The 24,598-nt window shown below is 49.4% G+C and overlaps 1 long non-coding RNA gene across 1 annotated transcript in view; it reads left to right on the top strand.

The window, feature by feature from the left end:
• Positions 1–1,525: 1,525 nt before the first annotated feature.
• The window catches only part of LOC138570132 (uncharacterized), a 476,888-nt gene continuing 453,815 nt past the window's right edge, over positions 1,526–24,598 (top strand). Inside the window, exon 1 of the long non-coding RNA XR_011303406.1 lies at positions 1,526–1,827. This is a non-coding gene — a long non-coding RNA (uncharacterized lncRNA). The remainder of the gene's footprint in view (positions 1,828–24,598) is intronic.

The following is a 24,598-nucleotide window of genomic DNA, read 5'->3' as shown; positions in this document are numbered from 1 at the left end:
AATCTCTTCTCTGCCTCAATCAGTCTCTGTGGAATAAGTCAAAATCCGCTAAGCTATTTCTACATGCCAGTTTGACTTGTGCAACAACAAGACAATTTTGGAACTCGTGTTGGTACTTCATCATCAAAAGCCAATTCCATCATGCCTTCTGCCCGTCCTGCATGTGCACCATGCCCCTTGATTTACGAATATTCTTGTTTGTGTTGCAGTTTCTTGTACTAAAGTGCCCAGACCAGGACAACCCTGTGCACATTAGTCAGTAACTCCATGTCATTGGGGACATCATGCTGTCTGTCCGGGGCATTCATTTTACAACCTAGGGATTTCAGAAACTTTCAATTTTCCTTCTCCTAGAATAGGCATGGAGCTAAATGTCCCAGCATGCAAAGTGTTTGTTAAAAAGCAGGAACTGGAAGAAGCTGCCATGCAGGTCAGCTACGCATAGACGTCCTCCATCGACTGCTGAGGATATCCCAGGGCATTGTTATTGGGTAGCTCCATGTAATCGAGGCCACCAGGTTTTCAGTTCTGGGCATTCATTCTGGACAGGCACGTCATTTAGGGGTCACCAGGGGTCGCACCTGAGACCCCTGAGGTCTCCCTTGCTACTGCAAAAAAAAAAGATTTTTCTTTTTTTTTTATTGAGGCTCCTCGGCTCTGGCCAGCAGCATGTGTCTCTTTCTTTCTGGAGTGACTGGTTTTCTGATAGCTATAGCCATGAGATAGCTCAGTGGGTTGAGCGCTCGCTGCTGCAGTGTGTGTGTGTTCTGCAGGTTGCAGGTTCGACTCCCGGAAGGTCAACTCAGACTTTCATCCTTCTGAGATTGATCAATGAGTACCAACACAGGTTGGGTGATATTGTATGTATGTGTGCTCTATATGAAGTGCTTAAGCGTAAGTGCTATATAATAGCACATTATTATCGTTTGGCCCTTGACGTCTGCTCACAATCAGAGTAATTTGGTAATATGGGCCTATACACACTGATATTAATGATACACATGGTGATCTATTCTTGTATGAAATGTATATATATCACTTTACAGTGATCTCGTAACCATATTTTTCTTAGTGTACTTGGAAACAATGCTATGTGATGCCACTTCCTGCTTGTCAAGGGTTGTCAAGGGGTGAAAGGTCGTGTTCCATCGCTTCCTGTGATGTCACTTCAGGGTGGGGTCAAAAAATATCACGTCCTGTGATGTCATCAGAGGTCAATGGTCGTGTGATGTCACTTCCGTTACCGCTGGTATTTTGGTGAAATGACACCCCTGAGTGCGTAGTGAGCCTCTCCTGTTGTTCCACTTCCTCTAAAATATTAGATATGAATGATTTGCAAAAGGAAACTTCAATACTAGCAACGACGTCCCCGCTGACACGAGCAGCATCCGGAGAATCCACTCGTTTCTTCTGAGAGGAATTAGCAATCACAGTGAACGGCCAGCATGCCTCTAATGAATCCATGCCTAATCTGTCATTGTGTAGCTGTCTTCAGCAACAGCCTGTCTGATTGCCCATAAACCCCGCCCAGGGGACCTTTACGAGGACAGTGAAGTTCGTCTGCTACTGTGCCTGCGTCTTAACTCTCCGGGCTCAGCTGTCCCCGAAGTTGATCATAGCAGCTCATTAACCTATACATGTTCCCTCCGGTACAAGGGCAAATCCCTTCCTTCGACTCTCGCCTGACCTTTCCCCGCATCCCATAATCCGCAGCTCGGAATCCCTTCCTATCCCCAGGACGGCGTCACCTTGTTAATTAACTGCTGTATAATACCTGGAACGCGGCGAACCATGGCGCCTAACTCGCCAAGCCTTATTTCGGCACCGGTAATAAACACATTTACTTGCCACAGATTGCATTTATTTATGTACATTTCTATAGGATGGTAGATAACTTATTTATTTTACACTTTGTGTAGGAACATTGGCTCCTAAAAATGTTTATGTTAAGGGAAGAAAAGTGCAGACTTGTAAATTGTAAGGTATCGAAGACAGGGATGTGTTCCACCAAGGGATTAGAAGTGACATTATAGACAACGAATGCAAAGCTTCAGTTGCCTCTTTGTATATACAATGTTTATATAGGTCCCTATTAGGGTGACTCTCTCGATTGGCTATGATGGCCCTGGCAAACTCGAGCGGACCAACATATCTGCTATTTATAGTTATGCCTGGTGATGGTTCTGCTGCTAAGTTTAGCTCGGAAAACCTAACCTTTTTTTAAAGACAGGTCGACTGTATTTTTTTGTTGGACCATTGACCGCTGCTTCGTTTAATAAGGTCAGCTGTTGTTACTGTAAGTCATCATGAGGGGGTGTCAGAAAGCAGGGCGTACACAGCAGTGCACAGTCACATTAGCTGTACACTTAATTCTGCCTCGAAAAAACACCAGCGGACAGCCAGCTTCACATTCAGCTGGTATGTGTAATGGCAGACTTTCAAAGGAATACACAACCATCGTGTATTTTATACGGCGCTCATTGCTGCGGGTTTGCCATTTCAAAGCACTGTAAACAAAAAATCGCTTTTACTTACGTGTTCATATCCGTTCGTGCAGGCCGCATCAGTTAAAGTCTCGAGCATAGCGAGTGCTTGTAACGAGGGTCCCAGGGCCGATAACATCCGATCCAGCGGGCCGACTCGGGTATGAATGCTTAATTAGCAACCCGGGTTGCAATCCGGTAACCCGGAGGTTTGAGGACTGTATTTTGTTTGAATTAATGGTGTTGCATGGCACCCCTGTAAGGGGGCATGGTATCTCCAAGTGTGTTTGGTGTGGTCACATGGTTCCCCATGTGACCAAGTTAATAAAATGCACGAGCTGCTTCCTGCTCGGCAGTCCGACCAACAGAGGCTCCAGTGTGTTCATTGTTCCGCACCATCCTGGTGCCACACTGCATGTGCTGGGTCCAAGGACGGGGCCCAGCTTGAGGACGGCGCGCCTGCAGGGCAAAGCCGTTCTAGGGTGATCCCTTGGCCACGTGATCATGGCTGCTGTGGCAACCCCGGCCTGGGTGCCCCCAGAGCCGGGGCCACTGTGCGCCGGGTGCCCCCGGCCACGTGTGTAGCTCCGGTGATCCGGAGCGGGTGGGGTGACCCCACCCATGGGTCTGACGTGATCACTGCAAAATTGATGCCCGTCGGGTGATCCCGACATGAGTATGGGGGCTGCCCGGTGATCCGGATCAGCCCCCCTAACAATGGCAACGAAGAAACGGGCCCCGCGTGCCCCAAAGAAGAACAACGGAGAGGAGAGAGTGTCCGCGGTGTCGGCCGCAAAGAGTAGGCGCTGCCCCTCCCACACCTGCGAGCCGCAGAGGGGAGGAGCAGCAAACATCGCCCAACAACTCCAACGGGGCCCGCAAAGGAGAGACGGATGGTGCCGCTGCCCCCAACCGTGTGGGGGAGGTGTGATCGGCGGTGTCGGCCGCAGGAAAATGCACATGCAAGCGGCATTCGCCGCGTGAGGAGGAGTGGCTGGCCCGCCGCCCCACGGAGAGCAAGGCTGCCCTACGGCATCGGCCACAACGCGGCGGGGAGCGGCACCAGCTGATGCCCCTCTCCCCGTGAGGAGAACTGTAAAGGTGTAGGTGACCGGGGATGTGGGGAGACGGAGCCCCGCCCCACCACAAGGCAGGCCCTCCCACCATCAAGGCCCGTCGACATCATCGAATTCTGCTGTGGCCATTTAAGAGCTCGGGCCCGCAGCAGTGAAAGTAGGAAAAAAAGAAACTGGAGGCAAGCCGCCCGCCCTTTTCCCCGCGGGAGAATCAACAGTGTGGCGGCTGCGCCACGACGAGGAGGCGCTGCCCCCCCACCGGGAAGAGGGAAATGCTGATGGCCGGGGCTGCAACAAGATGCCCGGCGACCCCCTACCTACAACAAGGAGGAGCGGCCCCTCCCCTCCCACCAAAGCAGCCTGACACGCGGCATTTGCCACAGAGGAGTGAGCTGGTTTTTCCCCGAGGCTCCAGTTCAAAGTAGTCTAGAAAAAAATAAGGGGGAAAAGGTGGATGAAGGGTGCTGCAAGCAGCGGGACCTCGAGTAAGGGGCGTGGCCTAACACATCCGGCCCGTGGTGGTGATCGGAAAAGAAAGGAGTAAGGGAGGCCTGTGGTGGCCTGGCAAAGTGGGGCAGCCACACGGGCCACTCGCCCCAGCCCACCGGCATCCATCAGGTGAGCCTGGGGAGGTGTTCCAGACCGAAAAGGAAGGCCAAGGGTGAGAGCCGGCACCCATGGGTGCCTCATGAAGCACTGTCCTGTGCACCCATCAGCCCCAGTGAACTGGGAAAAGGGGGGGCACAGGATTGGAGAAGGGTGGCCCCACCAAGCATACCGAGAGAGGGGTGAATCATCGCCCAGCCACAGGGTAGCGGCTCCCCAAGGGAGTGCTCGTGCGCCCTCAAGGATTCTCATCTCTGAACTGATCCAGGTACGTGCCGCCAGTGGACACGGCTGAAAAAAAAAAATCAATGTGCCTGGTGCGAAAAGGGGACTTCTGGGAGAGGCCCATCGTCGAAGCCCCACCCTGCCATCGTACTGCACGAGTCCTCCTGCAACTATCCAGAAATCGGACTGGGGAACGCCCCGGCATCCCCGAGTGCAGCGCTGCCTGCCCTGAACATGGAGATGGCCATGCCAGCATCCGGCCTTGTGATCTGCCTCCATCAGTGAAGGACTTGGCCGATGTGACTCCTGGGCCTCTCCAGGTGTGGCTTTGCCGGTTTGTTGACTTTGGTGTGGCTGTCCTGCAATTCCAGGAGTGCAGAGAATGGACATCGTCACTGATGTCCTCAATGAAGACTCCGGGCCTGCAGACACGGACTGGTTTTAAAAGGGCTCGGTGGGTGGGCAGGATAAGGCAGTGCACATCTGAACATGCGACATACTTCACTTGGTGCCAGTAGCTTTCATCAGTGTCTTGTAATTATAGAAACACTCATCCAGGTTAATAAAGGGTGTGCAAATTAGTAGAGTGGTTCAAGGAGTAGTAGTTGTGGTTATGTTGGGATTTTGGGGTTTTGTTTTGTTGTTATGGAAAAGGAGGAGTGTTGCATGGCACCCCTGTAAGGGGGCATGGTATCTCCCAGTGTGTTTGGTGTGGTCATATGGTTCACCATGTGACCAAGTTGATAAAATGCACAAGCTGCTTCCGGCTTGGCAGTCCGACCAACAGAGGCTCCAGTGTGTTCATTGTTCCGCACCATGCTGGTGCCACACTTCATGTGCTGGGCCCAAGGACAGGGCCCAGCTTGAGGATGGCGCCCCTGCAGGGCAACGCCGTTCTAGGGTGATCCCTTGGCCATGTGATCATGGCTGCTGTGGCGACCCCGGCCTGGGTGCCCCCAGAGCCGGGGCCGCTGTGCACCGGGTGCCCCTGGCCACGTGTGTAGCTTCGGTGATCCGGAGCGGGTGAGGTGACCCCCACCCATGAGTCTGGCGTGATTGCCGCATAATTGATGCCCATCGGGTGATCCCGACATGAGTATGGGGGCTGCCCGGTGATCCGGAGCAGCCCCCCTAACAAATGGTACGTCACAAACAAAATATTTTAGCAAGATGGCCGCAGGGAGCTGCAAGACGGAGCTCCATATAGAGCCCCTCTTCCATTTCCATGGTGGTCAGCGCGTACAACGGGAGGAGGCAACAGCAGCAGCAGCGGCGGGTGCTGACGCCACATTAATCAGGTAAGTAGGGCCACTGGCGTAACAGGGGCCCCACAGCCCCCGCAGTGCGGGGGGCCCCGCTAGCACATGTCCTGGAGCATGCCCCACTTAGTAAGAAAAAAAGAAAAACAGTTTTTTCAAATAAAATAAATAAATAATTTCTTTTTGAATTCACTCTGCCTTCATAAAGACATTATTTCTGTAAATAATGTCTTTATGAAGGCAGAGTGAATTCTAAGAGAAACTATCTTTTTTAAGTCTGAGGGCTCCTCCCACCCCATGATATGGTAGACCCCAGGCTGGAGGCCTCCATGTCATGGGGTGGGGGAGCCCTATGACTTCAAAAATAAATAGTTTATTTTTGAAGTCACTGTGCCTTCATAAAGAAATTATTTTCGTTATGGTTCGGCCCTTAAAGGAAAGGAAATAATTTCTTTATGAAGTCAGAGTGACTTCAAAAAGAAACAATGGGCTTTATTATAAGTGTGGCGGTCTGGAAACAACGGTGCCGGTAAGCTTACAGGCACCATTGTTTCCTGTCCTGTATACTACAGGTCTGCCTGCCAGAGCCGCTGTGCCCGAAAGGTCGGACCCTGCCGGGCACAGCGGCCACGGTAGGCAGACCATCACAGAAGTACCTGCACCGTAACTACGGTGCCATTGCTTCCGTGTTCCCCATTTCCATAGAGTCCTATGGGATTCTATGGGAATGGGGAACTACAATTTTCCGGCGCCTGACTTTCCGGGCCGCCAGGGCACCGGGAAGTCAGGCGCGAGTAAATCATTCTGAGTCTGGCGGCAACCCACCGGAAGCACTAGCAGGGTTACCGCCAGACTCGGAACGAGGCCCAATTCATTTTTGAACTAATAGGGCTCCCCTCAACCTCATGACGTGTGCATTTGTGAGTGTATTTTGAAAGGGTGTACACTTAAATGTGTAGCTGGCTGCCTGCATGCGTGTATGGTGAAAAGGTGCACACTAAAATGTATGGGTGGGTGCCTGGGTGTGTGTGCATCTATGGTGAAAGGGTGCACACTTAAATGTACAGGTGGCTGCTTGGGAGTACCGGTAAGGAAAAGAAGGTGCACACCTAAATGTATGGATGGCTGCATGGGTGTGCCTGTATGGTGAAAGAGTACACACTTAAATGTATGTATGGCTGGGTGTGCATGTGTGTATATGGTGAATGGTGTGTGTGCTTGTGTTCAGGGGGCAACAAAACCTACATTTTGGGGGGCTAATCCTTCAAATGTTCAGAGAGGCGCTAACTTCATGGGCGGTGTGGGGGGCAAACTGATTTGTGTGGGGGCATCTAACTTCTTTACGCATTTTAATGAGACTATTCTAGTGCAGCTTGAGTGTTACAAGCACCCACTTATGGACTACTGTGAGAATGAGCAGTCTCCTGTTCCCTCTCTACCCTTCCAATCACTCCCCAGGCATGCTAGAACTAAACCCACATCACAATTTAAATGTCCTTAAAAATGTGGCATTTAAATGCAGGTACTAACAGTGAAATGCTTTAAGTTAGTAATTGCTGGGACCTTGTTAGCAGTGAAACCCAGGTGCCTTTTAACATCTGTGTCCTGTTCTGTCCGGCAACTGCTCTGAAGGTCAGCCAGGATGAGTCAACATAGCCCAACATTTCAGGGGGTAGCTGGGGGGAGTGCTGAAGACCTGTCAACTCAATGGTGTTATGCCACTACTTGTGTTTAATGGCTTGATTACTTAATGGTAATTGTCATTACTCCTAGCCCTATTCCTCCTCGTCCCTGTACTTGTGTATGAGGCAGTACTTGTGTATGAGGCACTCTGCCTCATATACAAGTACTGGGATGAGGTAGAGGTACATGGAGGTAATGCCTGTAATCCTCATTACTCCTAGTCCCACTCTTCTTCATCCCAGTACTTACCTATGAGGCAAGGAGCCTCCTGGACCGTTGGTTTGCACGGTGAAGCCCTGCTGCAGTGCTGAAGCTCTGAATTCACCTCGACTAGAGAAGACCTGCAAAGGACGACTCCTCCCCTTGGGTTGGTGGGACCAATCGACCTCAAGACAAGCTCATCTGCACATCCTCTCGGAGCTTGCTAAACTTCCATTGCTGCTGCAGGAACCGAGTGCCAGGGAGAGGAACACCGGAATCGAGTGAATGTCTTTAAGTTGGACTCAAGCTCCAGGAAGGTCCTCCAGACTCCCAGGAAGCAGGACGGACCAAGCCTGAGCCACCTCAACAGAGTACTGGACCCTAGATGCGAGGAAAGTCCAGAGTGGTATCCGAGACCCGCTGTGGTGCTATTTGCAAAAGAAGCGAGGAGCTGAAACCGCAAAGTGCCACTGATCTGAAGTTTGCCCATTGCTGCCGCTGACCTTCCATTCGTAGTGCAGGAGCCCCCAGACGTCTTCCCTCTTGTCCCCACGACTGAGGCCCAGGAACACCAGGATCTGCAGACCTACACAGGAACAGAAGCCAGCTGGAACCACTTTCTTCTAACCAAAGGTACTGTAAACTAAGGGGTTGCTTACCTCTTGTCATGTAGCCGTGTAGGAGTGTCGGGAGGATAGCTCAGGGGCAACGTGCTCGCCTTGGAAGCAAGATGACACAGAGCAACACAGGTTCGATCCCCGGGTCCGTGCTTAGAAACATCCGGGTATTAAGCGTATTATAAGTAACCCATCATATCACATCATATCATACGTAAGCTCTGGGTCAAGGAAGAAGGACGTGAAAGTAATTTTGGGCCAAAGAGCTGATTCTGGAGTTTGGGGTTGGTGGTAGGAGGGGGCAGGATTGTGCGATAAACCATAATGGTTGTCTATGTCCGGGCTAAGCAGGCATGATATGTGGTATTAGTGGCTAGAGAGGCATTTTGGTGGAGCTAGTCTAGTCATTCCTCAGTTTAGTATGACTTTTTTAAAGTGCGCATTACTGATAAAACCGTCCTGCTAAGTGTAATTACCTGGCTAGACTGGCATTTGGGTGCTGCCAGTATAGCCGTTTCCTACTGCTGCATTGTATATTTATCTGGGCATGTGTGATAAAATGATATGATATAAGTCATTTATAAAAGGCCTGTACACAAGTGTTTCTATGTGTGACAAGACAAGGGAGGGAAGATAGAGGGATGATAAGACAAACAATCTTACTACGCCTTGTGTCATTAACTGCGAGAATGAGAAATGCAAGGGGAAAGGGAGGGGGAAGTGCAAGGAACAGGGGAAAACAGGGTAGTAATGCTGTAAGTGCAGCCAGGGCAGCGCGGCTCTGGGTATTGCAAGGAGGACAAGGGACTGTAGGGTTACAGTTACAGCCCCTAAGTGCATGGTAGGCCCGGAGGCAGTACAAGGGTGACTGATCAAGAAAGAGCCTGGATTCAGTGAGACTCTGAGGGTAGCCAAGCAACCATTCAGTACAGCAGACAGGTAGGTCAGAAGGGGAGGGAGAGCGAGAAAGCAGAGCAGAAGAGGAATGTTTTGAGCTGCTTCTGAAACTTCAGGTGGCCTGCTCAAGTTTGAGAAGGGCAGGCAGACCAGAATCAATGCTGGAATCAAGGTTAGAGAGCAGATCTTCACGGGTGTTCAGGAGAGCAGTTTCCGTGCCTCCGGCAACTCTGGAGCCAGACTGATGGTAATGTAGACAACAGATTCAGTGTTGAGATTAAGATGGGAGATGGCCAGCTTTTCCAGAGTTTGCCCAGGAAAGGGGTGATGGAAATTGGGAGATAGTTTGCCGGGCAGGTAGGATCGGCAGAGTGCTTCTTGAAGAGTGGATGCACAATGTAGTGCTTAAGGAGAGAGGGGAACATTCCAATGGTGAAAGAGTAATTACAGAAATTGGCTGGAGCAAGGGTGTCAATATGGTTCTTGATGGTTCTGGAAGAGCAGGGGAGCACCTGTTTGGACAACACTTTCATAGATCAGACTTAAAACCTTGCAGGTGTTGTCGGAGAGAAAGAGGAGAAAGGAGGAGGAGAGGTAGAGATGGCCAAAGAGGGGCTGGGAGAGGAAGAGGAAGAGGAGATAGAGGGCAGGATGTCCTGAGTTTTAGCAGAGAAGTGAGCGGCAGAGCCATACAGAGAGCCTGGGTGGGCACAGGAGTGGTAGAGACTGCAACAGGATTGACCAGTTCCTTGCAGATTTTTAAATGTTTGGCCGTGTTGTTAGAGGCTGCAGAGACCCAGGCTTGAATGTGTGCTCTTTTCTTGATGAGTGTTATTGCTTTGACTGGCATTGTGGTGCAACCAGTCTAGGTATGTGTAAATGTGACCTGGCATGCTTTACTGTAATGTAATTACGTGTCTACACTGGCCTACATTGTGCAGCCAGTGGGACATGTTTTCAATGTGGCATGGCATTTTTAATAGCAAAGCATTAATGTCCCTGTGCAGTGTTGGTGACTTGCATGTATTGTATTGGTGTTATCATACAAAACAATTGCAAACACTCTGGCTTTTAGCAAATTATTCTCAGAAAGTGTGCTGTATATTGCATGAAAACACTTATTTATATCTTTCTCTTAGTACAGTGTGCGGCTTACCCCTTCAGCAGCACGTTCGTGCGTATTTTGCAAGCGTGATAATCTAGGCTGGCCCAGAGTGTGGCACGACCCATGTTTTGTTGCCGATTTGGTGGGGACCCCCTCAGCATGGCTCGCAGGGGGGCCCCCACATTTTGTGTTACGCCACTGAGTAGGGGGATAAAAGAAGAAAGTAAGAAATGGTGGAGGAAAGATTGCGAGGTGGGGAAGCAGCCATCAGGTTGCTCTAACACAGGCTTAGATCGGTAGTTTTAGCCCGTGTTTCAAGCTGCCCCTGCCCCGGGTGCTAATTACTCTTACTCAATGGTTTGTGATGAACGCTTGACTGTACCTGCTGGGAGTCACTCATTTGACTTGTAGGTTGTACACAAATACTACCATCCATTGGTAGTACTACATTGCAGACTGCCACACTTGCTACATTTCTGTTTGTAATGTGTGTTGCATCTTTGTTTGTGGGTTCAAATTTACTTTACTAGTAGGCGTTGACTGTTGTGTTCCAGAGTAGGAATCCCCTCCTGGGCTTGTTTATCACTGTGAAAACTGTAGGGGCATGCCAACAGAGGGACCTGGGGGTGCAAAGGTTGAAGTGATGCATCAGTGTCAGAGGCATTGTCAAGTCCTCGGCACCACAAGCAAGTTGGTACAGATCCACGACCCACAAGAATTCAATCCTGATGTCCTCGGAACTAACATAGCATGATTTCAAAGGGAAGCAATTAGTTTACCGATTAGAAGTTGTGTGAGATTCCCAGAGTCTGTGCTTGCGGTGTGCAGAAATTGTTCCACAAATGCCCATGAAAAAGTCATACCGAAGCCACTCGAGCACACCGATATCCAGTTAGAGATGACGGCAGCTATTCTAAAAGGTGAGGAATCTGTGGGAGGAAAAATTCCATTAGAATTGCACATTTGATGAATCTCTTGAGAATTGAGATGAATCAATTGTACCTCCTTCTCTTTGTAAAATGAGGTCTAAGAAGACCTTTATGGATGGATGTTGTGCTCCTGCAGCATTAGAATTCTGGGATGATTTTGGCTGTGACAGCTTCCATTATCTGCAGTCATCCAGTTTGCTATTGGAGGGGGCCCCAAGGCATATGTCTTTCTGTAGTCTAAGCTTGGAGACCTGCAAGTTGAGGTCAGTTTTGACAATAGTGATGGACAAGAAGTTGTGTTGCCCATATGCACAAAATATAAATAATTTACATTCCTACCCACTGCCTAAAAAGTCCAAGACGGATGTTATGTGCTTGCTGTGATGAATGTCAAAATGGCATTGTATGCCAACAGAACCCGCTGCCTTGATAATCAGAACGCTAACACTGCTCCAATCCGGTAAACTGGTTTAAGGACATCTTCTTTGCTTAAGTCACTTGTGAGGTATATTCAAAGCAGACTGGCCTCTAGGGAAATAGGGGGAATGGACAGCAGGTTGGTGGCTCTGTAAAGCTTGAACTGTTTCTGGCTCTACATCCTGGCTTTCCAGAGGCACCGGACTGTCAGGCATTCTCACAATGTTCCTTTTTACTCGCCACCTGTGATGAGAAATATGTTTTACGATTATTTACATTATTTTGTTGCAAGCAACACCTGGTAACCATTTTACATACCTTATGTAAGACCAAAGCCCCAAGCTACTCCTCACGGATGGCACCCAACAAGGCCAAAATATGTCTGGGGATGCTTGTGGTCTTGTGCAGAAGGGATGTGACTTAGCCACGTAAGATACTTAGGAGCAATTGCCATCCGAAAGTGAGTCAGATTTGTCCACAGATGATCAGAGACGAAAAGGATACCTATATGCATTGGGAAACCAACAAGCCAAGGACCACAGCCCGCAACTGCTACTCACAATCAACAACCTCCAAGAAGAGTTCCTGGTCGACACCAGAGCCACAGTGAATGTAATCAGTGAAGATTTTTATGAAGCCATTCCGAAAGCTCTGAAATTCCGATCATCAGCGGTGCACATCTACCCATACGGAGTGAATATGCCCTTTCCATGCAAGGGATACTTCGAAGCCACTTGCAAATACAAGACACAGGCAATGAAGATGCCCATGCATGTATTAGAAGTAGTGTTGAAAAGCAGCTGCATTCTAAGTTTCAAGGCCACCCTGGACATGGGTCTGATTCATGTGCTATATCGATCAATGGCACACAAGTATGTAGACACAATAGCAGAGATGGACCAGCTATTCCCATCACTATTCAAAGGACTGGGAAAACTGAAACACCAACAAATACAGCTGCACATCCATCCCGAGATCACATCAGTGTCCCAGCACGCATGCGGGTAAACATTTTGAACTGCTTTCATGGTCACTCAACTTTGCTGTCCTCACACCTTGGCAATGGAAACTTTACTGCTGAGGGGTGTGATGTCCCATGTTTTTACCTGTCATTTGTTACTTATCTACCTCCCCCCAGTGTCTCACACTGGGTTTCTCGAACCTCTGGTTGATCTGGTGGCTGACCTCCATTTGAAATACATTCATCCTGTGGTTCTTGGGGACCTTAATTTAAAATGTAATGTACCCAGGGTCCTGGCACTTGATTTATTTTTTCACTAGTCTGCTGGACCTTGATCTCCAACAATTGGTACTTGGTCCAACGCACTGTATGGGTAATACCTTGGATTTGGTATTGACTAGTGAAGCGCTGTTATCCTTTTAATCAGTCGTGCCGTTTATGTGGTCCGAACATTACATGGTGACCTGTAAATTCAAAATTGGTCGGGCACCTGTAAGGATTCCTCCACCACGGGTATGGTCACATGGCTGGCGCTCTGCTGATTTGTCAGGCTTGGTTACACTAGTTAAAGCTAAGTGCCTAGTGACCCCAGCTATTTCTCTTTCTACTCTGTCTGGCCTGCTACTTGAAGCTACAGATGATATTGTTTCTCGATGGCTTATTCAACCACGTCGACTTCCCTCAGAACCTTGGTTTACTGAACATCTCAAAGCAGCTCGTCTTAAACTCAGACAGTCGAAGCGTAAATGACGTTCTGCGTATGACTGTAACCTCAGAGCTGACCATAAAGCATTCTCAGTAGCATACTTCCTAGCTATAACAGTAGCTAAGAAATCGTACCTAGGCCAGAAAATGGAGGCTGCTCTATGCCAGCCCAAAGCTCTCGTTGCAGCAGTCAAATCATTGTCTCTGTCAGACAAATTTTCTCCTATGATAAATCCTTCTCAGGACCGTTGTGACTCCATGTCTCTGTTCTTTATGTCTAAAATTGAGGCAATTCGCAATAACATTTTTGTGTCTGCGTCATCACTTGCTGCAGAAAGACAACCGATAGGCCTGAGCAACTTAGCTACAGTGGAAAAATGGTCTCTCTCTTTCTGCTTTTTACTAAGGAGATGGTACTCACTGCCATACAACGTATTAAATCAGGCTCTCTCCTTGATGTGGTACCATTAGTTATTATGAAAGAGTTCTCCCAGGATCTTTTAACGGAATTCACATCGGCCATAAATGTCTCATGTCAGTAGGGGGTTATTCCGTCAGAATTGAAAATCGCTACGGTTATTCCCCTTCACAAAAAAATCCTCCTTGGATCCATCCCTCCTCTCCAATTTCTGTATTATCGCTTTGCTTCCTTTCTCTATGAAGCTGTTGGAATCTTTGGTTTCTCCTCTTCTGTACTCTTTTCTGGAATATTCTTTACTCAGCCCATTCAGGTTTTAGGCCTGGTCGGGGCACCAAAAGTGTACTGGTTTTGGTTCTTGATGACATGGCTAGACTGGTTGATGCAGGTGGGGTGGGTGCCCTGATTCATTTAGATCTGTCAGCGGCATTTGACACTGTAGAACACCCTACCCTGCTAACACGCCTTTCTCATATTGGCATCTCGGGCCAGGTGTTGGTCTGGTTCTCTTCTTTATTGGCTGATCGCCCTCAGGTGCTTTATCTTGCTTCTTTTCTCTCTTGCTCTTGCCGCCATACCTGCGAGGTTCTGCAGGTCTCCGCCTTGTCACCTATTCTCTTCAACATTTACACCTGGCCTTTAATTTGTCTCATCCACTGCCTTGGCATCAGGTGCTATTCCTATGACGACGACACCCAGATCCTGATACGGTTAGATCTTGATCGGACTGAGGTGTTGTCGTGCCTCCATCAGTGCTTGACTGCTGTGGGTGAGTGGATGAGTTGCAATTGGTTGAGGATGAATGGGGACAAGACGGAGATGATGGTGGTAGGAGCCCCTCCAGATCCCACTCTTTGCGTGTCTTCTTTCTGGCCTGCATCCCTTGGTGCTCTTCCTGTTGCCGTGACCAAGGTGAAGAATCTGGGAGTAATTCTATCATCCTCCCTTTCTGTGAAAGACCAAGTGTCTGCAGTATGCAAAGCTGGTCATTTTCACCTCAAAACATTAAAGAAGATACGTCCCATGTTACTGGTTATTCTCCATCCCCCGGTGGTCGCAGGCTTGGTGCTGAGCAGACTCGATTATTGCAATTGCTTATATCTGGCATTGCCCAAAGGCATGATCCAACAGCTTCAGCGCTTACAGAACCTAGCCGCCGGGGTGGCTACAGGTCTCCCTATGGGGCCCATATTTCTCCTGTGCTACATACTATTTATTGGCTTCCAGTCATGCAGTGGTTCAAGTTTAAGGCACTTTGCATTGTCCATCGGGCGCTGCATGGACAGGGGGCAGAGTACCTCCAGTCTAAATTTACTTGGTATCGCCCCACCTCCCCCTTGTGCTCAGTCTTCGCCGGTCTGCTACTGGTTCCACATTTTCATAGGTCACGCGTTGGAGGACATGCTTTTTCAATCGTCGCCGTACAAATAGGGAATGACTTACCTTTGACAGTAAAAAACATGTCTGCCCACCTGTTGTTCAGGAAAACGCTCAAAACATGTTTGTTTTAGTTTTTTCCAGCCATTGGCTTATGACTTTCGACCTCCCTCTCTAGCACCAAGATACTTGTGGGGGAATGTGCCCAGTACAAATTACATTAAGACAATATAACATAACATATGCTGTTGGAGCAAGACATCATTGTCTCGCGACCCATGTCGTGGGTGTCACCCATCGTACCAGTGCCAATAAAAGGTTCAGATGCCATTCGACTGCCCATGGACATGAGTCAAACCCAACCAAGCCATAAGGAGAGAACACTGCCAAGCTCCATGCATCACAGATGTGATACACCTGCTGAATGGGGTCAACGTATTTTCAAAACTGGAGCTCAACAAAGGCTATCATCAGCTAGATCTAATCCCTGAATCAAGATATATTACCATCTTTGTAGCACACCTGGGGCTCTAAAGGGACAAAAGACAGCTTTGGGGTGTCATTGGCAGCAGAGATATTCCAGGTAGAAATACACATTGTCATCAAACATATTCGGAACTGTCTCACGTACAGTGTTGACATTCTCGTCTTTGGCATGGACACTGAGCATAATGACAACACACTGGCCAGGTTGTGCATGGCACTTGAGGCAGCAGGTCTAACACTCAACAAGGACAAATGTGAGATCTGCAAAGGCACCCTAAGATTTTCTGGCCAGGTATTCTCAGCACAAGGGATGACACCAGACGCAGAATAGAGAGCAACCTTGACCGAGACATATCCACCTACAAATGTCTCGGAACTCAGATCATTCCTGCAACTGCAGAGCTACTGCAGACGCTACATCAGGGATTTCTCAACCATCAGTGTACCATTGAGAGAGCTCATGAGGCATCAAACGCCCTATAGATGGTGAACTAAGTGTCAGAGGCCTTTGCGAGCATACAGCAGAGATTCTCGGTGGCGGAAAATAAGGCAAACTTTGATACAGCGTCAGACACAGAGTTGACAGGGGATTCTAGCCCAGTGTGGCTAGTGCCATTTTAGCTCAAGTCGGGGAAGACACTGCTTCAAAAACAGAGCAGGCATATTCCCAGGCAGAAACGAAAAGTCTGCCGGTCATATTGGCATGCAAGCACTACACCTGTTCCTATATGGGAAACAGTTTACCATAGTAACTGATCACCAGGAGTTACTATTTATCTATGGAAATCCTAAGGCAAGAAAGCTCCCGCGGATTGCATGAAAGGGATTGATATTTCAAGATATGCTTTTACCATAGTCCATCGACCTGGAAGAAGACAATCCAGAGGACTTTCTCTCGCAGCATCCGCTAGCCGAGAGTTCAGCCCGCCACTCCGAAAGGAATTGAGAATCTACAACTGCTCTAAGAGGCAGAACAGGACAAGGTATTCTGCATCGTGAAGAAATGCCTCAAATCAGGGAGATGGAAACAGGCCAAGAAGGACACAGAAAGAGAATCGGAGTGATGTCTAGAATTCTTTGCGAAGAAATTGAAGAGATGATAAAAGAGTGTTACACAATCTGTGTCATAACACCAAAAGCTTGTTCAGAACCCCTCCAGATGACAGCACTAACTGACAGACTCTGGGATGAAGTGGCGATTTACTTCTTTGGCCCAATAGAAGGTGGCAAATACATAATGGTGGCTGTCGACAAATACTCGAGATTCCTTGAAGTCCACCTAGATGGGTCCATAGCCGCTCATCAGGTCATTCCTTCGCTAAACGGGAGGTTCACAGCATATGGCATCCCACGGGAAGTCAGGTCAGACAATGGGCCCCCATTTACAGGCCAAGACTTCAAAACGTTCATAGAATATATGGGGTTTTGACATCGAAGAGTGACGCCTTTGTGGCCGCAGGCCAATGGTACGGTAGAGAGATTCATGTAAACCTGAAGCAATCCCTACAGATAACTTATCCTACTGGCAAGCCATTTGAACAACAGCTACATCAGCTAATGAGGAATTACAGGAACACCCCACATAGCCGAACAGGAAAATATACCTCAGAATAGATTATTGGACTCAACATACGAACCCAGATACCATATATCCCGAACGCGTCTGTGTACTTTCAGGAAGATGAAAGCATGAGAAACGGGGACGGAAGGGCAAAAGAAAAAATGAAGACATACACAGACAAGAAAAAAAGAGCTAGGGAATCCTGCATAGAGTTGGAAGACATGGTAGTGGGGAAACAACACCAAACCCACAAGCACTCAACAGTGTTTCAGGAGGGCCCGTTGGTAATAACTCACCCGCAAGACTCCATGATAATGGCAGAAAGAGAACGTCAACAAGTAACCAGAAACTTGTTGCACTTTAAGAAACTGCTAGAAGGTTGGAAACACTGGATTCAAGAAAACAGTGAAGAAGACGGGTATCTATCAGATGCCCGTATCAAGTAGTCATTGAAGACTCGGAGAGTAAAGCATGGGAGGACCCAAGAGAGCGCCCGCCAGAGCTTCAAGAGGGCGTTCACCAGGAGAGACCACAGCAGGCCAGAGTGAGACCTCATTGAAGAAATGGAATGAAAAAACTCTTAGTTTAAAATGCAGGGAGGTTACAGCATCAGGGTAGCGGTCTTGTCGTGGAGCGGGGTGGGATTCGGGTGTGTGGACGTAAAGGAAATGATGTGGGAAGGCACATGGAATCAGTATGTGTATTTGGAGGACTAAAGAGGTGTTAAACCTACCTCCAGGCTCCATGTCATCTTTGATTGAGTGAGGCGCTGTGTGGGGAGAAATGGCATGACCACATGATCCGTGGTGGTCCCACAGGAATAGAGCAGACAGAGAGGAACTTAAATTCAAAGGAATAAGTGGGACTGAAATTGGGGATGATGATTGTCAATTATACCCACCGTAGTGGGGGGAGAAAATGAGTGGGTGGCATGATCAAAGCTATCGAAGTGCTCAGATGGCCAAACGGGAGGGACCATCTCCTGTTTACATCACACTGGTGGGTAAGCACTGTATGCCCTTAGTGGGAGACACGACTTATTCCCGTAGTTGATGTTCTTCCTCATTTTCTTCCATGGCACCCCCAGCCACGTTCTGAGGCTCTGAGTGCATCACATGTGCTAGGATATAGGGGGAGGTTGTGAGGACGCTGAGGCCTGCCCACACCTTTTTTGTGGTTTTTTTTGTAGTGGGGCAATTATTTTTTTTATTTTTTTATTTTTTTATTTTGATCAAAGATTTTATTGATTTGAAAATTAAAACAACATTACACTTATCTCTCTGCAATGCAGGGTAGGGACGTGCGAAGGGGGGAGAGTTACGAACAGCAGGGGGGGAGGGAAGGGGGGAGACTGGAAACGAGAGGAACATAAGCAACATCAACATTTCCAGGTGAGGGTGATGGGATGGGAAGAGAGAAACAATCAAGAAACAAAAAACATTCAGAAACTCAACTTCCGGGACCACGGTCCGACAGACCGTCAACTTGACATCGAATGACCTTGTGGCATAGACTATTCATGGCAGATTCGTTACCCCCACTTTCCCGGGGTATCTCTCATTGGCAGAGGCTGCAGAGTCACCCTTGTCCTTTAGCTAGCCTCTTCCCATCTTCTCCATATTTTGTCTGCTTTTTGCAGGCAACCCCTCGCCGCGTACACTCTATGTTCCATTATAGCGCATATGTCCACATCTGTGACCCACTGGTCATAGCTTGGCGTACGTTCCGAGCCCCACAATTGCGCAATGTTCCGCCTGAGAACCGCCATCGCAGTTGACCAGAGCAATTTCTCATAACGGGAAAAGTCAGTTTCGCTGGAGATCCCCAGGAGAAGGAGTTTTGGGCATCTCTATATTGCTTTACCCATAACGCTAGACAGTTTATCGCAGCATTTCTGCCAGAGCTGCTGTATCTTACTACATTCCCACAGAATATGGAAAAAGGTACCTTCTTCTCGTTTGCAGTGTAGGCATCGTGCATCCGAGGATTTGCCCCAGTGGAAGAGGGCCACTCTCGGGTAGTAGGTGCGGTGTAGGATCTTCAGTTGGACCAGTCTTAGCTTTGAGGAAATGGTTGTTTCTCGCGGGTACATCAGGGCCTCCACCCAGTCCTCTGGTTGAAGTGGACCCACATCTCGTTCCCACTTTGTCTTCAAACTGGTTAGTTCCGGCGTAGCAAAGGATGTTATCACATTGTACATGGTAGAGGTGACCTTCCGGTCCACCCGGTCCAGAACTATGTTTCGTTCTAATGGGGAGCTTTCCGGCATGTCTTGTGTTATGTGTCGATGGGTCATCCAAGTATGTTTCAGCTGCATGTAGTGGTACCTTTCTGTGGCTGGGAGGGAGAACTTCACATGCAATGTCTCGAATGGTGCCAGGTTGTCATCGTGAACCACATCTCCTATGATGGTGATTCCTCGCTGGACCCATTCAGGCCATCTGGGCAATTTTTGTATTTCGGGCAGGTTAAAACTGTTCCATAGGGGTTGCGCCAGCGTTAGTTTCCCGCCCCAGCCTAAGTACTGATGTGCTTCCTTCCATATTCTCACTATATGCGTTACCATATCTGTTTTTGGTGTGCGGTTCAGGCCTCCATTCAGGTGCTCTAGAGGCATGGTCGTGGGATTACAGATAAGACCTTTGATGTGTGGGAGGCTTCTGTCACTATGGAGCATATCATTTACTACCGCCATCTGGCTGGCCCAGTAATATGACTGTATCCTGGGTAGTCCAATCCCTCCTTCCCAGATAGACCTTTGGAGCGTGGCAAGAGCAATTCGTGGGCATCCTCCTCCCCATAGCAATTTGCGAAGGATGCACTTGATTTTGTGGAATTCTCGCTGGTGGATGTATAATGGAGCATTTTGCAGGATATATAAGAATTTAGGAAGGGCTATCATTTTGAACAGGGCCGCTCTGCCCAATAGCATTAGTAGCAAAGAGATCCAATGGCGAGTATCTTCTGCAAATCTTGTTACAAGGGGGGAGAGTTTCAGGGTTGTGTATTCAGTAAGATGTTTCGTGATACATATCCCCAGATAGTTGAACTGTTCCCTCTCGATCAGGTAAGGGCCAGCTGCTAGGTTTGCCATCAAGGTGTCTCCTAAAGGGAAGAGGATGGATTTAGACCAGTTCACACGCAATCCGCTGAATGCCTCATATTGCTCTAACAGGCGCATGACTCTGGGGCAGGAGTTGCTCGGGTCCTGCAGATATATGAGAAGGTCATCCGCATAGAGGGATATTCTGTCTTCCCAGGTCTCAGACCATCGGAAGCCTTCCCAGGTTGGCGCGTTTTGCAGGAGGATTGCCAGTGGTTCGATAGCGATTGCAAAAATCATGGCCGACAATGGGCAGCCTTGTCTCGTGCCCCTCCCCAGATTGAAGAGGTCCGAACGCCAGCCATTGACTCTGGTCCTGGCCACCGGCGATTCGTACAACAGGTGCACCCACTTCATGAAGTTCTCCCCGAAGCCCATGCGGTGCATTATGGTCCAGATGGCCTCCCACCTCACCGAATCAAAGGCCTTTTCAAAGTCAATTGCTAGTAGGGCTAGTGGGCCCTGTATGCTGTTGGCCCTTTCCAGGGCTGAATATAGCCTGTGGAGGTTCATGCGAGTTGATCTCTGTGGCATGAAGCCGCACTGGTCCGGATGTATCAGGGTGGGAATAACCTGTTGGGTGTCGGAGTAGTTGGGGGGCCACCACATTGGTCCCCACCTTTCGCCATAGCTCCACTGGGAAGCCGTTAGGTCCTGGGGATTTACCGGTTTGGAGGCCCGACATGGCACTTAGGATCTCATCTTCTGTGATCTCCCTCTCCAGCAATTGCAGTTGCGTCTCATTTAAGGTGGGGATGTCAATTTGGTCCATGATCGTGACGTCCATCTGTGTCGTGGGTTATCTGTACAGCTCAGCGTAATATTCCGCAAAGCCTCGGCTTATTTCCTGATCCGCCACCCCTGCGTTCGGCCCTCCTGTGTCGAGCCTTCGGACATGACTGCGTCCCTGCTCCTTCCTTTCCAGCCAAGCCAGCATCTTGCCAGCCTTGTCACTTGTTTCAGAGAGTCTTGCTTGCATTGCAGTATGCGCTTGTTTCGCATTGTCCATCGCTATGTTTTGCAGCCTTTTCTGTGCTAGTAGCAACGTCCGATTCGAGGTCGGAGTGTCCTCAATTATGTGCCTCTCCTCTGCCTGCTTAACCTGTTATTCGGCTTCAAGTGTCTTGCTCCAGTGCTGTCTTTTTTTTGCGGTCGTCCACGATATTAGTTCACCTCTTAACACTGTCTTGTAGGCCTCCCACAGTGTTCCTGGGTTCATTGCCGTCTGCGTATTGAGCTCAAAGTATGTATTGGTGGTCTCCTGTAGCCTGTCCACAAGCTCAGGGTCACCCAGGTAGTAGCTATTCAGACGCCAGCTCGGCAGCGGAATCCGCCTGGATGTTATGAGTGTCAGTTCTAGCAGGGAGTGGTCAGAGATGCCTCTGGGAAGTATGTTTATTTCTTGTGCCCTATGTAGATCAGTTGCTGGGGTGAAGAGATAATCTAGCCTGGAGAGTGAGGCATGAGCCCCTGAGTGGAAGGAGTATGCTCTCGTGTCTGGGTGGAGTTCTCTCCACACATCGCATAGGCCTAGTGCGTTGGCAAACGTGGCAAGTCTGGTGGGAACATTGGGGTTTCTATTCCACAAGTGTGATCTGTCCAGGGTTACATTTATGACTTCATTAAAGTCACCTCCCAGTATCATGAGGTTAGAAGTGTTGTTTGCGATTAACGGGGCAATGTCAGTAAGTAGTGGCTCTAGTAGAGTTGGGGATGTTATAGGTGGCTATCAGTGCGATGGAGTGATCCCATATCTTGCCTGTCACAGACACGTATCTGCTGCCTGTGTCATGGGTTACCGTCGTAAGGTGGAAGGGGAGGTTTTTGTGTACCAGGATCATGATGCCTCTTGAGCCCATTGTGAAACCTGAGTGGAGTGTCAGCTTGTAGTTTGTACGTCTGAATAGGGTACAGTCTGTGCCCGCAAGATGGGTCTCAGACAGGAACACTATGTCAGCACCCCACCTGTTGAGAAATTGCCGCTCCAACCGGCGTTGACTGCATTGCCCAGACCATTAATGTTCCATGTCATAACACTCAGTGTTCTGAGAGCGTCGCTACTACCGCTATGTGATGCCATGGGTGCTTGTGCTAATCACTGCCTGTGTTGCCACTGACGGTGTTATGTGCCAGCTGAGAATATGCCCGTAGGTTAACCCTGTCTTATCTAGCCATATTATCTTGTGCGTTTGACCGGTCCCGTCTGTAACTAAACTTAACAAATCCCCAACCCCCCTCCCCATACTCCTCCCAACTAGAAGCATCAATCGCCCGAACAAAAAACCCATGGTGTCAACTGGACACCTTAAATGCGTTTAACTTAGCTTCAAGTACAGGTGGCCTCACCCTTCCTGGATCCCCAGGGGGAGAGAGCCCTCTTCTGGGGGTGTGACCAGGGGGGAGCCGCCACGTATAATAAACGTGGAGTTTGTTGCACTATCGGGAGGGGGCTCTCCTTGTGTCGCAGTCTCGGGGCATACCGCGGCCGCATCAGGTAAGTGTGTGTAGCCTGCTGTTGCGAGTGTGTGTGTAGACAAAATGATTCAGTAGTTCAACCTGGGTGACCCAACGGGACCTCGGGCATCCGGCAGGCATTGAGGCAGTGGTCAGAACCCCCCTGATCTTCCGGTGTGTCTTGCGCTGGTGATCGACGGACCTCTCGTTGTTGGTTTGGTGGAGGCCTTCTGTTCCTCCCCCTGTTGTCGAGGGGGGTCCACCAGTCTCCGTCTATGTTTTGTTCAGCCCAGCGCCAGGCCTCCTTGGGATCATTGAAGTGGACTGTTGTCCCTTTGTGGTAAACCTTGAGTTGCACAGGAAGAACAGGCCATACCTCACTCCCATTGTTTGCAGTTGTTTTTTGAGGTGATCGAAGGAGTGCCTCGCCTTTTGCACTTCCCTGGTGTAGTCAGAAAAAAAGGCAATTTTGGAGCCATTGAATGTGATGGCGCCTTTTGCGCGCGCATGTTGCAGTAGGGCATCACAATCCCTGTAGTTTAAGAACTTCGCAATTATCGTGCGTGGAGGTGCGCCGGGCGGATGTCTGCCCGTGGGTACACTGTGTGCCCTCTCTATGGAAAAGAACCTGGAGAAGGTGTCTGGCTCATACAGGTCAACAGCCATTGTTCTAGAAAGAGTTCCATGCAGGGGCCTTCGGCCTTCTCGGGTATGCCGAGTATGCGCACATTGTTACGCCTAGATCTGCCCTCTCCATCTTCAATTCTGTCCTCCAGTACCTTCAGTTTGGTTGTGACATTTTGGAGCTGCTGTTGCCTGTTATGCATTCTATCCTCTGTGTTGGATATGCGATGTTCAGCTTCCCCGGTGCGTGCCGTTAGTTTTTGGAGATCGTGTCGGAGGAGGGATACATCCATACTTTTCCCATCCATTTTCTGCTCCATTGATGTGCGGGAGTCGGCTATCGCAGCCATAATGTCCTTCAATGAAATTCCCTGGTCCGTTTCCATCTCGTCCGCGGATTGCGGGTGGTGGTCTGACGCCTGGGGCGGCGGGATGGTGTACTGGTCCATCCTGCTTTGTGTGGGGAGTTTCCTTGACTTGTCTTTCTCCATGGTACCGATATCACTAGCTGCGTATGGGTCTGCGTGCTTGGCCTGTCCTGCACGCCGTTGCCACCTGGAGCAGAGCTCGGGCGGGGTCACTCACCCACGCCTCCGAGCCGCACCGGCACCTCTTCCACGTCGGGGAAGTACGTCCCTCGTTCTCGAGTAGCAGCGCTGTCGGCGGGGTCCCGGGCGTCCCACGCGAGTGGATACGCGCCCCGCCCTCTCATCCGCACGGGCCCGCTGTAGTCCGCCAGTTGGGAGGGACACCGCCGGAGCCCCACTGCGACCACACTCTTCCTCCGATGTAGTCTGCGGATCAGTAGCAGGCGGGGTTCCGTTGCAGCGCGGCTTCACTGCTTCGCTTCAGGGTGTTCGTCCATGCGCGCCGGCGGCCATTTCGGAGGCTGGATGTCGTACGCCTTCAAACTTCTTGTGGTCATTTCTCTTGAAATCGGCTGCGGTTTCCTCTGCTCTACACCTCGTTTGTGCCCAAGGGTGTCCCACACCACACGGAGGTGTTATCAGCTCTTATGTCGTCGAATTTCAGGCGATTTTACCAGGATGTTTGTTGCGGTCACGGGAGCCGAGGAGACCTACGTCTTTCTCATCCCGCGGCTAGCCACGCCCCTCTGCCCACTCTTAATAGCCCTGAAAGAGAAAGTGAGCATAGGCGGGCTGAATCAGCACAAAGAAAGACTATGTGAGACACTTTGGCGTGCCCTGAAGATGGCGTGAATTGCTCTTTATGAAAAAATCAGAGTCATGCATGAAAAAGAGGCATTTGTGCGTCCTCTACTATGATCTGTGATGCTTGGTCTCCTGATTAGCAGCACATCCTTTTCTCACTTCAACGATCTACGGGAAAGAAAACTCAACTTAATCAACTCAGCTGAAGGAGTGGAAAATGCACACTTCTGATTTTATTG

Source organism: Ambystoma mexicanum, chromosome 2q (assembly GCF_040938575.1).
Source record: "Ambystoma mexicanum isolate Mex_15411 chromosome 2q, UKY_AmexF1_1, whole genome shotgun sequence".
In the NCBI taxonomy this organism is placed as follows: domain Eukaryota; kingdom Metazoa; phylum Chordata; class Amphibia; order Caudata; family Ambystomatidae; genus Ambystoma; species Ambystoma mexicanum.
This window is presented reverse-complemented; position numbering and strand designations above follow the sequence as displayed.